This window comes from Heterocephalus glaber, unplaced genomic scaffold (genome assembly GCF_053883595.1).
Source record: "Heterocephalus glaber isolate CG9 unplaced genomic scaffold, H.glaber_assembly_v1.0 deba00001717, whole genome shotgun sequence".
Classification (NCBI taxonomy): Eukaryota; Metazoa; Chordata; class Mammalia; order Rodentia; family Bathyergidae; genus Heterocephalus; species Heterocephalus glaber.
The window spans coordinates 20,525-36,730 of record NW_028258431.1 but is presented as its reverse complement, the minus strand read 5'-3'; the positions used below and the strand labels follow the sequence as shown (position 1 = coordinate 36,730).

Here is a 16,206-nt window from a genome sequence, read left to right as displayed (position 1 = left end):
AAATGAGTGACCAGAACATGGTGCCAGGAGGCCGTGAAAGCAGGATTTCTGGCTCTGTCTCAGCACAGCAGCCCTGGCGGAACATCACACTAGGATTCTCTAACAAGCTGGGGCTCCAGCACAAGGGGGCCCGCCCATTTTTGGCAGCTAGAGTAGACAGTCTGCCTGCAGTTGAACTTCAGGTGCCAAACCCAGGCTGACACAACAAAGGCACTGGATAATTTACCACATGGATGTGAAACCAGACCTTCTGACCGCCAGCCCTGATGGGTGGTTAGTTTCCAGCTGCCCCACCTCCGCTGCTGCTGTATTAGAACAGCAGCCCTGGGATGCCTTGTTTATGGCCTCCAAATCACTGGTGGTCAGCAAGCCCCCTACTCAGGTGGGGGGTCACACATTCCTGTGAATGTCCCACAAAGGCAACTACAAGAGCCAGGTCATCATTTACAGGCCATGGAGGCTCCTGACTTCCTCCAATCTGGCCATGCCCCAAGGCTATGCAAAATGAAAGTGATGCTGGGTGAAGAAAACTCAGCCCCAAACTGCAAACCCTGCATGATTCCACTTACATGAAGTAGTGAGAGGAGTCAGATCCATGCAGCAGAACTTGAACGGTGTGCACCAGGGGCTGGAGGGAAGGGGAAATGGAGTGGTACTGTTGAACAGGTTTAGATTTCAATTTTACAGGAAGAAAAATGTTTTAGAGATGGGTGGGGCTGATTGGTTGCACCACAACACAAACATACTTAGTTCCCCTGAACCACACACTTAAAAATTGTGAAAATGGAAAATGTCATGGTATGCAACTGTTACCACCTTTTTAAAGAGTTAAGAGAAGAGAAAAAGGACCTTTCTCCTTGCCCTTCAGCAATGACTTAAATTATCATTTTCATGTTATCTAGATAAGCATAAGCTAGTTATGAACTTTAATATCCAGCTATTATACTACGATGAGGCAAACCAATTTTGCCATTAAAGACAAGCAAAGCTACAGAAACAATCAAGTCTATCTGATTGTTAATCGAACATGATCTAAGTGACTGCTTTGCTAATTCTAAATGCTTTCTCAGAATGGAACTGTGGAATCAGCTACCAGGAGTAAATTTTCTGAATGTGGCAGAGATGACCTCAAACTGCCTTAACCTCTGTATTCACAAGCCACTTAACCAAGTTCACCCAAACACAGCAGTGCTGAGGTCACCTGATGGTGTCCACTAGAATGAATACATCACTCAGGAAAAATACCTTATTCTTCTAGCTATTAGGTACTCTGGGTGGGGCATGTTAGGTCATCAGGGATGAATAACTCCCAGGGATGACTAGAATTGGGCTGAAATACCACCAAAAGGAGGGGTCAGGCTTCCAAGTAAGGGACACATGCTTTGAGAAAGTGACCAGGCAAAATTTGGAAAATGATGATTGTTCATGTAGATTTAAATCAGGGGTCTTCTCTCATCATAAGAGTGGTTAAGTATCCTCTTCTTGTTGCCAAGGGAGAGACACTTTTGACAAATGAGTATTTCCTTTATACAAGTAAAGTTCCTTTCAAAAAAAACCTGACATTCTACTTTTAGAGCTTTTCTTGCTTCCACTGGTTTTCAATGACCTTTCTAAATCATCCATATACCAAAGATGGATATTTTAGAGCTGGATATGCCGGTACCCTTCACCAAGCTCTCTTCTTTTTTCATTATCTGAGCCAATCAATGGGCACCCTTAGTCTCAAAGCAATTGTGAATACAGACCAAGGTGTTGAGGCTTCGTGGCAACCTTGTGACTAACATGCCATCTTGAAGATGGAGGACATGATTCACTCATTTTTAGATTATCATCAAAAAGAAGACAAAAAAGTAATAAGAAACAATATGGCAGATGATCCACAAAATCTGTTTGTTTTTCTTGACTTCTTGCATTTGTTAGAACTTCTAGTACGCTGCTGAAGAGAAGTCGTATCAGGGACATCTTGCAAGAAAGTGGGTTTCCTTTCTTTCTAGGCAACATATGGTTTTGTCTCTCTCTCTTTTTGTAACCCACTCTGACAGTATCTGTCTTTTAATTAGTATATGTATACCATTCGCATTTAAGACCACTATTCAGATAGTGGATTTAAAGTCTCTAGTATATGTACTTATTTTGCATTTGTTCCCTTGCTTCTTTGTGGTTTTCAATGTTCCCATCAGGCTCCATCTTTGGTGCCAACTGGGCATCTTACATTCTTGCACTTTCGGGCCCCTTCACGTACCAATTGCACTTCTATAAAAATATTTAGTGGTCCCCTGAGAGTTTGCCATGCACACTGCAGCTAATGTACATACGGTGGTGAGTCATGCTATACCACATCATGGGTGGTACAAGCGCCTTCAAACGTAATTCCCAGCTCTTTCCTTCTATCTTTTATAACATAGCCGGCATTCATGATGCGTGTCCAGAAATTATAACGATCACGTATCTTGCTGCTATTAGGAATTTAAACGGTTGTCTATTAATTTAGAAGGATTAGATTTTTCTGCCTTCAATTATTCCTTCTCTAGTGATCTTCCTTTCTTCACGTAGCTTCATTATTTTAACTTTAATTTTAGCCCTTTAGACGCACCTTATAATCTTTTAGGTGTATATAACATGTAGGAGTATACAAAGAAAGTATGTCAATTTTTTCTTTTTTTTTTGTACCAGGGATCGAACTCAGGACCTTGCGCATGGGCGGCAGGCACCAGAACCACTGAGCTAAATTCCCAGCGGCCCAAATACGTGAAATTTTGAAATATACTCTTCTTCTTTTTCTTTTTTTTTTTTTTTTGTACTGGGGATTGAACTCCGTACCTTGCGCTTGCGAGGCAGGCAGTGGCACCACTGAGCTAAATCCTCGGCACTGAAATATACTCTTATAATCCATATGTTGTATAGGAAAAGTATCATTTGTCATGTAGAGTTTTACTCTGGAAAGTCAGTAAAACTGCGCCATGATATATAGTCAGGTTTAAAACAAACAAATCTATGGGATGGGACAGGTAGGTTACTCAGAGCTTCAATTATACCTCAGGTAAGCTTGAGAGGCCAGTGATCCAGGGTTTGGGAAAATCTTTTCTAGCTTTTCAGCTCCTATGTTAGTTTTCTATCACAGGGATAACAAACACTTGAGATAATCAAGTTTTAAAGACGAAGAAATTATTCTGACTTGCAATTTTGGAGTTTCTAGTCCATGACTGGTTGGTGGGTCCCGTTGCTTTGTTACTAAAGTGGATCATGGAAGACTCATGTGGCAGAGCCAAACCCCTCAACTCATGGCTACTGCAAAAGAGAGAAAGAACCAAGTCCCACGACCCCCTTTGAGAGCATATCCTCAATGACCTAAAGGCCTCCCGCTAGGCTTAGTTCCAACAACTCCATCACATCCCACCCCAGTAAGTCTCTAACACATGGACCTTTGGAGACCTTTAAGATCCCAGCTGTAGCAGATCCTGGCCTTGATGTGGCACCATCTGATGGTGATTCTCTGGTTCACAGTAAATAAGAGCAGTAGAAATTGTACACCAAATAGCTGGCTATGTTGGTAGCGCTGACTCTGAAAACAACACAATTGATTTGTGTCTAAGTCATTAGTCCATCCCAGGTGATGAGACAGAGAGTAGCAGGTAGCTAGAGGCCTATGCATAGTTTTCGCTTATTATTCAGGTCCTAAGCATCCCCCATAAAAACTTACATCTCAGGACACTTCTTTTACTTATCATAATGTATTATACAATTGTGTTCTATCAATTATAATTAATGAATATATAATGCCAAACAGTACATCATAAGAAAATGTTAACATATTAGTCATTATTTTTCTAGGAACTAAAAAAAGTTATTCAACTTCTATATATAGGATATTAATATAATAAATTTTTTTCCAAAATACCTATCATATTAACATTATTTGCAAAAGGCAAAAGTAATTATTAATATAAAGAAGAAAGAAATAATGTATAGTGTCCAAATATTAAAGGAGAGTTTGATTATGTGCTTCTAAACAGACAATATTCATGTCACTGTAGTATAAAGATATGACTGGATAAATTTATGAGCAATGTAATCATTTTATTATATCAAATATATTTTAAATAATTCATAAGGAAAAACTTTACATGCCAAATTTAAAAAACCTACATCAGTGACAAATACTGTATCAGATCAATGTCAGCCGTGAATATTAGTAATTAAATACTAAACAAAATAGTACCAAACAGAATCCAGCACTGCATTAAGAAAATAATATACCGTGACCAAGTAGTTGTCATTCCAGAAATAAAAGCTTGGATGAAAAACATTTCCACTGCTACTCAACCTTTTGCTGGAAGTGTCTGATCATGCATCTAAAACAATCAATTACAGAGAAAAAATGGATAGAAAAGTAAATTGCTATTATTTTGTATGTAGAACCTAAAAAACATTAGAGAAACATATGACTTACAGAATGATGCAACTAATTCAAACAATAAAATAATTTAGCGCAGTAGGTAGAAAGAAAATTAACATATAGAAATCAACAGGCTACTATACCAGCAAAACAGCTATGTAGAGAATATAATATTAGAGAAGGCTATACTTTCAGTAACATAAAAGGTGATGAAATAAGAGTAAGAGCAAAATGAAATGTGCAAGGCTTGGGTACAGTTCAGTGCCAGGCCTTGGGTTCCATCCCCAGCACAAAAACAAAACAAAACAAAACAAAAGCCTGCAAAATCTGTAATAGACCAACTTTAAAACCATACTAAAAGAAACAAAAGATTTAAAAGTAAAAAAGCATCCTTTATTCTGAAATCAGATCACAAAGCTGTCAATTCTATTTTATGATCTCCATGTTAACAAAATAAAAAACTCCACAAAACCACTTAGCTTGATAAGCTGATGCTGAGGTTCAAAAGGTGTAACCAGCACAAAGGAATAGCAAGAAAAACCCCTGGAGGGAGGCATGTGAGCAGACCCAAGGTACAATCACCAACAGAGTTAGTTGGTCTGGCTCCCGGGAGATGGGAGATAAACTCCTATGCCCTGGAATTTCCCAACAGATACAAGTGTCTTTGTTTTCATGGTGGAGCCCTTGGGCCATGTGTTAGCCTGATCTCCAACAAAGAGTAAGAAGAAACTGACTTCAGCCACACAACCAGTTCTTCAATAAGCTCCCAAAAGTGTTCTTTCACATTCATAAGAAATTAAAATCACATGAGGAGGTGGACTCAGGTCATTTCCATCATCTGCCGCCATATTTTCAGGTCTGCATACCTTGGTTCCTACTCCTAACAGGGAGTAGCATTTTTGAGTTTAATTAGTCCACCCTCGATATTGATATACAACGTCCACTGATAATCATTTATCTTTTGTTTCAAATGATGAACATAAAGAAACAGGACTCAGTCTGTACTCTTTTCTTATGTATAATATATTCAGAAGAATAGTAACCATGGTAAGTAAACCTAACCAGGTTATGAATTGTTTTACTTTGTGACTGCGTCAGGTTAATACAGTTTGTGTGTGTGTGATCCTAATTTCCAAACTAGTTTAGGACATTTTTTTTGAATGAGTGACCCCTTGTAAAACAATACCTCTACTTCTAGCAAAAAATTTTTAATTTACTTTCATGATGCTTTTCCATATTGTTGAACTCTCTTCAACTTTTGTAAGCCAGTTCACAACCTACAAATACATGTAGAATATTCCCCAAACAGGGAATCTATTAGAATCACACATATTTCTGCATTGGCTTATTTTTAATGTACTTCACAAATGCAAAAGAACTGGAATTCAATTTGCTTATCTTTTTTTTTTGGTATGGGGGATCGAACTCAGGACCTCGCGCTTGCCAAGCAGGTGCTGTGCCACTGAGGTACATCCCCAGCCCTCCAATTTGCTTAACCCAATACAATAAGTAGAGAACACAAGTTGCAATGCATTTTGGTGTTTAAAGGGGAGCTAATCAGGACACCAATGGATAGCATATTTATATTAATTCTCCACATTCATTACTGGGCATAAAAATGCCTTATATATTGAGAATTCTACTCACCAATTATTCACAAAATAAGGAGAAAGTGCAGTTACTTGAAACTCAGGGCATCATTTTACTGGGGATAATGTAAACACAATCTGCTAAACACTATATATATTTCAGTTTACATTTAGTATACACAGGGGTTCTCAACACAGACAGTGTTGCTGTTTTACAGTCATTCTGTGCACTGGAGGGTAGCAAACAGCATTCCTAGACTCGACAGAGAAGATGCTAGGAGCAGTGCCTCAGTTTCCAAGCGGTCAAACAATTCCAGGTATTGCCTAAGAGCTCTTGGGGCGCCGAAATCAGCCTGGCTTAGAACTACTGGTGAGCATGGTTGTCAGACTGTAACTGTATCCCAGGGAATAGGTCAAAGAAGGAGAGACAGGAGAGCTTCCCTGGAAAACTATACTGGACAGCGAAGGGTAATTGATGGGTCTGGACTGGGGATGGGCATGGCTGAGAAGGAAGAAAGACTCAAGCCAGAATGGTCTTCCTGCCATGACTTCCCCAGAGGGAAGATGGTGACCTTGGATAACCCTGGAGAAAACACAAAGCCCCATTAGGGGCTGCTGAGGTCAGAGGGGTCCACTTTGTCCAGACCTAAACACCCACAATATTTGCATTATTTATAAAATTAGCATTTGATCTCACATTACTTTGATGTTCTAATAAAAAAATCCCTACAAAGCTAAATAGGATTTTTAACCTATAAATCTTAAGTTTATTATCATTTCATCCTTTATAAGCTTCATAAGACACAATTATACCTTTCATCTTAAATCCACTGTCCAGTTCTATATTTAACATTGCAATCACAGAGCCAATATGCTAAATTTTCATTATGTGATGTTCCCTTGGTCATCTCTGTGATTAACAAATAAACACAAAATTAACTTAGGTACTAAGGGTTCTTATAAATTCTCATGAACATACTTACTGTGCAGCTTTTATAAGAGATATCTGATCTAAAAGGAATTGTGTTTATTCAAGCAATTTACTTATCTTCTTAAGCAAGTTAGGGAAACTTTTCCATACACAGGGGCTGTATGTTGGGCCTGGAGTGCATACACATAAAGCTGTTCTTTTTCCTAGAGCCCCATTTAATCATTTGCAGCTAGAGACTGCGGACGTGTACTCCACAATCATGTGGCCACAGGGTGTGCGGGCTACTTTATTCACCTCACTGCTCCACAGACCTCTAATTCTGACTGAATGTTGCAACCCCTTCTCTGAGTGTTTCAGAGGGAGAACTCAGCTCATGAATTCAATGCTCAATTCCATTCTCACAGATTCTTTCTGTCAGAGGGATGACCACTCTGAAGGTGTTCTCAATGACCAGATGCCATGACTTCCTCAGGGCTGGGTTTTGATCGAATGTACAACCCAAACATCAGGCTGAAGGTAAGGCTACAATGAAATTAAGTCTCCCCTGAGGAAGATGCACCCTAGTAATTACAAAATTCCAGACCTGGGAAATTACTCTCAGGAAATTACTCTAAATTGCTGAAGCACATTTTTGTTCGATACATACATGGATTATTGAAATATACCTCAATTTGTTCAGTAAGCATGTAACTGTTTTATTTTATTGATTGATATACACAAATATACATGGATGACTTAACATGCCCAATTGGTACCAGAAACAGAAGTTATTTTACTGTCTTTTATACTATATTTCAGGGAAAGGGAAAATTCCTCTTTTTCAATAAATGTTTCCAAATATGTTGTTTTGTGCAAAAACTTGGCCATATACCAGTGCTTTTATAAATATTTCACATGGTTCTCAACCTCTTGTCTTGCATAGCTATGATAGCGTTGTTTTTCCCACTGAGATCAGGAAGAGAAAATAAATTCAGTAGATGGAGGATGAGGAAGATAACAAATGCAGTCTGAGACATGGGAAGTTGAATCAAGATTGCACAAAATCTAAATTAATGTTTTGCATCCTTAAAATATCTATCCCTTTCTATCAGGTGAAGATAATAGGATGAAGTCATGACACAAAACTATCCTATCCAACATTCTAAAAAATGGAAAACTGGTCTCCTCACAAATTGACCAAAGCTACACTATAAACTTTCAAAGATTACTAGTCTAGGAAATCCATGGAAACTAGAGGAACTGGAAGAGGGAAAAGGACCAGCTATTAAGTACTTCCTTGATCCTACCTCTCAGTGATCCACTGGAGAGGAGACAGCCTCTTGAGAACTCCCGATGACACTCACATTTGTACCCACGAGGGTGCAGAGAAAAGGCTGACAGAGGAAAAGATGAATCTCAGCTGCCCAAGGAACTAAAGACTCCTGGGCCATGGCAAGAAGAGGGGAGGGGTGGATGAGGACAGCAAGACCTGCCACCTCTAAAGGCTGGATGGACCCTGGGACTAGACAAGATGAACACCTGCCCGGGACATGCATCTGATCCCCAAGGAGGGCACCCAGCCTAGTACTCAGAGAAAGAGCCCAACAGCTACAGCTGAGCGGACTCCCTCCCACCCTCTTGCCATCTTTGTAGCCTCCAATAAGATGGGCCAGTCCAAGACCCCTGCCCCCAGCTCAGAAGTGGAAATACACACGTCCAGAGAAAAATCTCAGACTTTATATGAGAGCAGATATAAATGAAAAGCAAAATCAAATGCAGGTGAAGCTGAAAAGATACAATGAGACAGCTAAGCAAAAAATACTATATTGATGCTTAAAAGAAAATGGAGGATGGCAGAGGGAGGCACAGGCAATGGGAAAGAACAAGATAGAGAGACAGAGGCAGACAGACTGAGACAGAGAAACGGAGAGACAAAGAGATGGAGAGAAGGAGGTTTGGCCTGGACCCCATGACTGGGATTATTGCAATTTCCTTGGATCACTAAGGGTGACACCTGGTCAACTATAGAACTGCATAGTAACTATTTTTACTAACTACAGGGAGAAAAAAATAATTTTCCTGCTGCCCTCCTACTTCTTAACAGGGATCTTAAAACAAAAGACAGATTGACAAGAGAAAAGCAAACCAGTCTAACAACACGTATACTGCATGTATCCACAGGAGATGCCCAGGAGGAAAAGAGTCCATCACTGTGGTGGTGAGAAAAGGAAAACAAGAGTCTTTACAGGCCTCAAATTATGAGAAGGAGAGTAAGTGGGCAACTGACCGAACACAAGCCAGTTAGTAAATTTTGTCATGTAGAGTACTGGAGTGCTGACCCGAGGTTGGTGAGTGTCTTGAGTTGACCAACCTTTGAGCTGTCTGGTATAGAAGTAATTCTCCATTCTTGCTTTACAGATAAATGTAAACATGGATAAGACATATATGTATATGTAGCCTCATGTGCTCACAGGGGCTTTTGGATCAGAGGTGTGTGATTCTGCATTAAGAGTGTGATAACTGGATTAGCCCACTGACTGGTTTAGCATACTTCAGGGTGTGGGTAGCACCAACCAACAGGCTTATAGCTTGGATAGAATAAGAACAGAGTAAGGATAGCTCACTGCTAGCTGCTTCCTGCTTGCCCTGCCATGGACAGTTACTCTACTGCCAAGCCCCTCTGCCACGCCACATTGCCTTGGAGCTGGCAACTATGCACTGAAAACTCTACAAACTGTGAGCTGAAATAAATCTTTCCTCCTTTAACTTGTGGGTGCCCAGTATCTTGTCTGGCAATGAGAAAATAACTAATGTATGTAGGGGAAAAAGTAGTGTACAAAATGTATTTATGCCCTCTAATTGTATGGGTCTTCTAACACTGTTTATGGTAATCACCTTTTGATTCAGATATTTGCCCTTCTCTTATGCTCCAGCCACCTATGATAATAAGCACACTTGTAGGCTGATATATTTTCCTTAGATGACATCCTATAAAAAGATAGCTACTCAGGGATTCAACCACAAGAACAAACATGATTGGCAATAATAACAGTTTTTAAACTATATATTTATTCCAAAATGCTTAATATCCAGGTAAAATTATAATAGTTGAGCTCACTACTCCTCTTACAACACTAATGTTATTGATCTTCTCTTCTGGGTGTTCAATAAACAAAGTTTAGAGACCAGAACTAAAAAGGTATCTGGGCTAAGATGACAGCGAATATTTTGGCCCTGACCCTCCAAGGTCAACAACAATAGCAAAAAGATCCAAGACATGAGGGAACCATCTCCAAGATCCTGCATTTTTGGTGAGTCACCCAACCTCCTGAGCAGGGAGGTTGTTGAACACCAAAACAGTAAGATCCAACAAAAAGTGTGCCAAAGGAATGTCACCTGGAGGAAAAAATCTCCAACGCTTTCGCAGGAAGCAACATGGTCAAGCAAGGCCGTGACACATCCTGATGGCTGACACTGACAGAGGAGCTAAGAGGCTCTATACATGGTTCCAAGACAGTGCCTGTGGAGACTTAATTGACCTTGTTAGAGAGCAAGAGATTGATTTTATTTAATATAGGTCTCACTGTAACTTGGTCTTGAACACCCAGTAGAAAAGTATAGCTAAAGACAATAGTTATTTGAGTTCAACAAAAGTTTTAAGTTTTTAAGCCCAATGTTTAAAAAAAATGTTATTTGATTTTTCATCCTTTTACAGCCCCAATTAAGAGAAATTATGCTTATTACAGACAGCTAAGCCAGTCAAACACACTACAGATCCTCAAAATATGTAGGGAGAAACCACTGTTGGGTGTGCTTGCTTTTCCTAAAACACCTTCACATAAAACAAAAAGAAAGGGAGATATGTCGGGAGCAATGCTACACAATTCTAGGGAAAAATCATTTGAGTAGGCCTAGTTCTCCTGCCTACAGACCAGCTATGGAATTCCAAGACATAATTCCATTTTGGCCTCTTGTCACAACTGAGATCTGTGATGCTGTGATGCTCCAGGACAAGACCACACCTGTGGGAGACACCCTGGGAGGAACCAAATCTTCATCTGTGTAGTTCCTGGAAGGAACCAAATCTTCATCTGCATTATACTGAGATTTCCACGCCCCCCCCCCCAGTCTTTTGTTACACCTTGTTTATCCCAATGTGAAGTACTGAAATCTACATATTCATTTGCTACATTTGTTTCTCCTGATGTACTAAATAAAAGGTGCTGCAAGCTAGGGGTCTTTGTCTTTGCTGCCCAGAGCAGCACTGATCAGACCAAAAGCTCAGCTTCTTAGTTTCATTTGTCTACCTTTCCTGTAATTCGCCGTGTGCTGCCGTGGCTCGCAGGAGACTAGGACTCACTGCAGAGGTTCTGGTAACGTCCCCTTCCCCTATTCCCTACACCTAATCCCCTAGATGGATTCTGTTCACTAGTAAAAAAAATGTTATACAATTGTGGGATAAAGATTACTTTTTAAAGCTTAGTTTATAAATACTTAGCTATAGGAGACTGTAATACATTAAGGTGAATTTTGTGTTTGCATATGTCAAGCGTGAGTTTTACCTCTACACGACATTTCCAGCACTGCTAAGGTGAATTCAAGAGCAGAATACACTGTTCCCAAATCTATATGTTCTTTTTCCTCCTCAACATCACTTAGTACTGTTCTCTAGTAGTTGAGCAGCTGCTAAGCTGTGATAATAAATCAACTGCTTTGCATTGATTGATCAAATAAAATTTGATAAAATAAAATTTTCATAGATGTCAAAATCTGAAACTTTTGTAGGGTTACCAGATTTTGCAAATCAAAACACAAGATGTTGCAATAATAACTTAAAATTCAGGTAAAGGAAAGGATCATTTTTAGTGCATATGTGCCCCAGGCTTAAATAAGAAAATTGTTTATCTGAAACTCAAAATTAACTGAGCATCCAGAAAATTGCACATTCTCAGATATCTATGACGGCTCTGCATCACAGCCATTATTAACATTTTCTCCAAGTTTTTTTTTTTCACAGTGACTAACACATCCTTTTTTCTTAAGTAATGAAGAGCTGGGAACCTTGCCAAGAGTTATCTTAACAGATGCTATTTTATCATTTCAATTAATTCCATCATTTTTCACATCCTGGTTATTATATTTTGGAGGCAGGATCCGTGCTGAGCATGGCTGGCTGCTGTTACAAAAATAGACAGCGGCCACTCATTAGTCTGTGAACTCCTGCACTCCCAGGGTCTCGGGGCTCTGAGCCCAGCCTCACCCATGGTCTGCTTTTTGGAATCACAGTGTCCCACTTTGCACTTCATTTCAACGCATCTTTTCCACTCAGGCCCCATGTCAAATTACCTGCAGGAAATCGTTAAACTCTTGGTCTCCTCCAGGGAAGATTAACTCACTGCAAATATTCTGGAGTTTGTGGGAGAAAAAGAACTAAGGTTTCTATCTCATTAGTTGCTCATTCTTGAACTAAACCACAATGGCATTTCCAAAGAACGTCAATAATATAAAAGGGCACAGCTATTTTTAAATGTCAATGAAAACAATGATGGTTAATATTTGTCAGTCTTTCACTGAATCAATGGAGACCTGAATTCATCCAGTCTGGATTTATAATAGTGTCTCTAATTTCATTAATTTATGTTTTTTAACAGACTAGAAATTCACAAAAGGAAAATCTTTTCTTCTTTTTGGTACCAGGGATCAAACTCAGGACCTTGCGCTTTCGAGGCAGGCGCCGGAACCACTGAGCTAAATCCCCTGCCCACAAAAGGAAAATCTTGACTGTTCATAGTTTAGTGCTTGTGAGCCCAAGTGCATTATTTGTCTCAACAACGGGGGATTCATGAAATAGGCAAACTTAATCCTAAATTGGCCTACAACCTAAGAATAACGCAATTTACCTTTACTCTTGTATTCTTTCCAGTGAGGCTGGGGGGAACAATGAAGAATGCACACACTGAAGGTCAGTGCTCTCCATACTCAGAGCAGACAGAAAGGAATGTCTGTTCTCACGCAAAACCTCTAGGTGGTTAGAATCGGAGGTGACTGCTTCTTTCAACACCGCGCTTCATTTATGACAGAGGGAAATTGTGGTTTCACTACAACCGGAAGGCCAGTGTAAAAAAGTCACCTTTGGCAGAAGCTTTATTTTCTATCCTTTCCACATCAGCAGTCCCAGCTGTGGGAATGTGTTCGGCAACAAAGAACCCTGCTGTGTGGTGGCACTGAAACTCTTCAACGGAAAAGAATGGGAAGCACAAGTCCAAGCGACACAGGTTGAATGGCCAAGAGCCATCGGAACGACTGGACCCATTCAGTCAGAATGCTGACTGGATATTCTTTTGCTTTATTTCTTTGGAAAATTATTAGCATGCTTCCTTTAGCTCACCTTTAAAATGGGCTACAAGCACCTATTTGAGAAAATTCTCATCTGTGCAGTCCATTTTAAGTATGAGTTATGTTAGAAATACATGATCTGGAAAATAGACCATCCTCTTTCCTTTCAAAATGATGATATTTTCAAAATGAGGCTATGTAGGGAGGGATGGAGGGGTTGAAGGGAGGGGAGGGGAGTGGGGAAAAATAAGAACACAGAAAGATTATGTAAAGGTACAAATTTCCAATGATGAAGGTCATTATACTGTATACCTAAAATGTACCTAATGACCCTGCTTCCACTCAATTCTTCCTAAATTTCTGATGAGAATATATACTTGAGCGTGTTTACTTTAAAAAAAACAGAAAACAAAATGAGGCTTCGACTGTAAACTGGTAGTCAACTTGATCTGAGTAAGAACCACCTAGCAGATTAGTAAAGCACAGTTCTGGGTGTGTCTATGGGTGATTGATATGTAGCCCAACGTCTTAGTTACTTTTCTTGTTGCTGGGACAAAACACCTGATGCCCACAAATTAAAGGAGGAAACGTTTATTATAGCTCACAGTTTGCAGAGGTTTCAGTCCAGAATTGGCTGGCTCCAAGGCAGGGTGGCATGACAGAGGGGCACTGCAGAGGAGAAACAGTCCATACCAGGGCAGGCAGGAGGCAGAAAGCAGCAAAGTAATGAACGTCTCTTTCCCTTTTATTCAGGCTACAAGCCTATTGGTTGGTGCCACCTGCACACAGCATGAGCCCTCTCATTATCAACACATAGATAACCTCCCACTATCCATACACAGAACTATGCTAAACCAATCACTGGAATAATTGAGTTATCACACCCTTAATCAATAGACACATATCCTTAATTGACGTTACACATCCTTGATCCAGCCAACTCCAAAAAGCCCCACCTATAAGTGCATGAGGCTTTGGGGGGACATCTAGATATAAGTCCTTATAGCCAGCAAACAGAGGAGGGAAGATCTACTCTGTATGTGGGTGGTACCAACCAACAGACTTGGTACCCTGGGTGGAATGAATAGGGAAAGAAGAAGGAAGCATTCTCATTTTGGGAGAGCTCCTCATCAGCATTGCCTATGGACACAGGTCTTCCGTTTTTTCAGCCTTCCAGTGGAGAATGGCACCAACGACTCTGCCTTCCAGGGACACACATAAATCCACATCCGAACAGCACATTCAGCTATGAAATCATCAATGGCTGAAACCACTGATGAGCATAGTGTGCCCCTGGATCCATTCAACTTCCAAACACATTAGACTTTAGGTGATACTTTAGATCTTCAATCATAATGGGCACATCGAGGTACAGTGTTCAGATTCTGAAGGCAAAGAGATGAACTTCCTCAGGAACAGGATTAAAGAAAAAGAATCTACCAGGATCTTCAAATTAGAAACGGTTCTATGTGAGCCCAGGGGGAGGTATAAGAAGAGTGATGAACAAACCCTAATGAAAGTCACGAAGAAGCTACTGGCATTCCAGTGCTCAGAGGGCTGAGCAGACTGCTGAGATCCTGTTTTGGCCAAAGTGGGTAAGTTGTGATCCTGGTGAATCAATAAGAAGTGCATTCTGCTCATAAATTAACAAGCTTGGAAGTGTAGTCATGGCAGCTTTTCCATCCTGGAATTGAAAAGATTTTTCTCTCCTCTCCCTCTGTTTTACATTGTTTTTTTCCTTTCTGAATGTAAAATCCAAGAGGTTAGGGATAATACTAAAAGATGATTATTTTGCATTAGTGTTAGTTTGGAGGGATTAAATATGCATCTATAAATTTGATCTTTCATGTGGTATAAAATAAAATAGGTCTGTTATGGCAGTGTTGTAAACTAAAATAAACAAGGCTGTTTGGGCCCAAAAGTACTGTTTCCAAACTAAATTTTATATGTAAAATAAAAGATTAATTTAACATTTATAAAACTATAGGGAAATATACTATCAGTTTAACTATATATGGATACACACATACAATTACATTGGTATATATAATCTTATATATTTATAACTATTATATATACATGTGTGCAGATATATGTTGTGATATATTTAAAACATGTTATATATTTATAAATATAATATGTATATACTTTACATGCACACATTTTATTTATGATCTATTATCTGTCTTCTATCTCTTTATCTCCTATAGTTGCAGCTATAAATTTAACAGTTCCATCCTTTCCAAGACTTCAGTTAAAAAAAATTACTTGTCCAAAGTTTGGCTTACATTTATTTCATTTCGAGCATTTGCTTGTCAGATTTATAAACTGGGATTTATAGTTTTGGCTAACAAGTTTACTTGTGGAAATGCACAGAGACTGCATCCCCATTGTTCTAGGATGAAAGCGTGCCAGCTTTCCTGTTTGCGAGAGGCTGCCCGGGAGCCTTATGGGAAGGGGACTGCCATGTAAGGAGCAGCCTGATCCTGCCGCACAACATTTTGTGGCCCGCTGATTCTGTTTGTTCCACGCTGTCTTTTGCGATCACCAAAAAACCTGGATCCAGCTCATTTTGAAGCGACACAGTATAGAGGTGTAGCATCGCCAATCACTCCTCTTTGACTCTACGGTACCAAATCCTAATCGTAAGGATGCTTCATCGCCACACATATTTACATTTTAGCAATGGCCCCGGCTACCTGAACACAAGACACCCTATTGTGGGGAGTCCCTGCAAAAGAAAAGGTCTCACTGTCTACTCCACAAACATCCTTCTTTGTTCTGCCTTGCAATGCCTGGAGCTGAAACCTTTAGACATTTCTCTTTTGCCAGCAGGCACCGGGCATCAGAACACAATTCCTCAAGAAGTGCCATGGTGCCATGAATACTCTGAACTGAAGGCAACTGAAAGAGCCTGGAAGCAAAGTCACTGATGTTCCCCACCTCACTGTATCCTGCTCTGGTTTCTCTCCCAA

At 39.9% G+C, this 16,206-nt stretch overlaps 1 protein-coding gene across 8 annotated transcripts in view; it reads right to left on the bottom strand.

Moving 5' to 3' along the window:
* The window catches only part of LOC147821749 (uncharacterized), a 120,055-nt gene extending 104,852 nt beyond the window's left edge, over positions 1 to 15,203 (bottom strand). The window contains exons 1-3 of one of the 8 annotated variants that reach the window (XR_015446595.1): positions 5,614 to 8,724; positions 4,258 to 4,352; positions 570 to 628 (exon numbers count right to left, since the gene is read on the bottom strand). The gene's annotated coding sequence lies outside the window, so the exon portion shown is untranslated. Of the gene's footprint in view, positions 1 to 569; positions 3,746 to 4,257; positions 4,353 to 5,613 lie in introns of those variants that run through there. The other 7 variants (XR_015446594.1, XR_015446592.1, XR_015446589.1 and 4 more) reach the window with 7 other exon arrangements.
* Between the last annotated feature and the right edge of the window lie 1,003 nt (positions 15,204 to 16,206).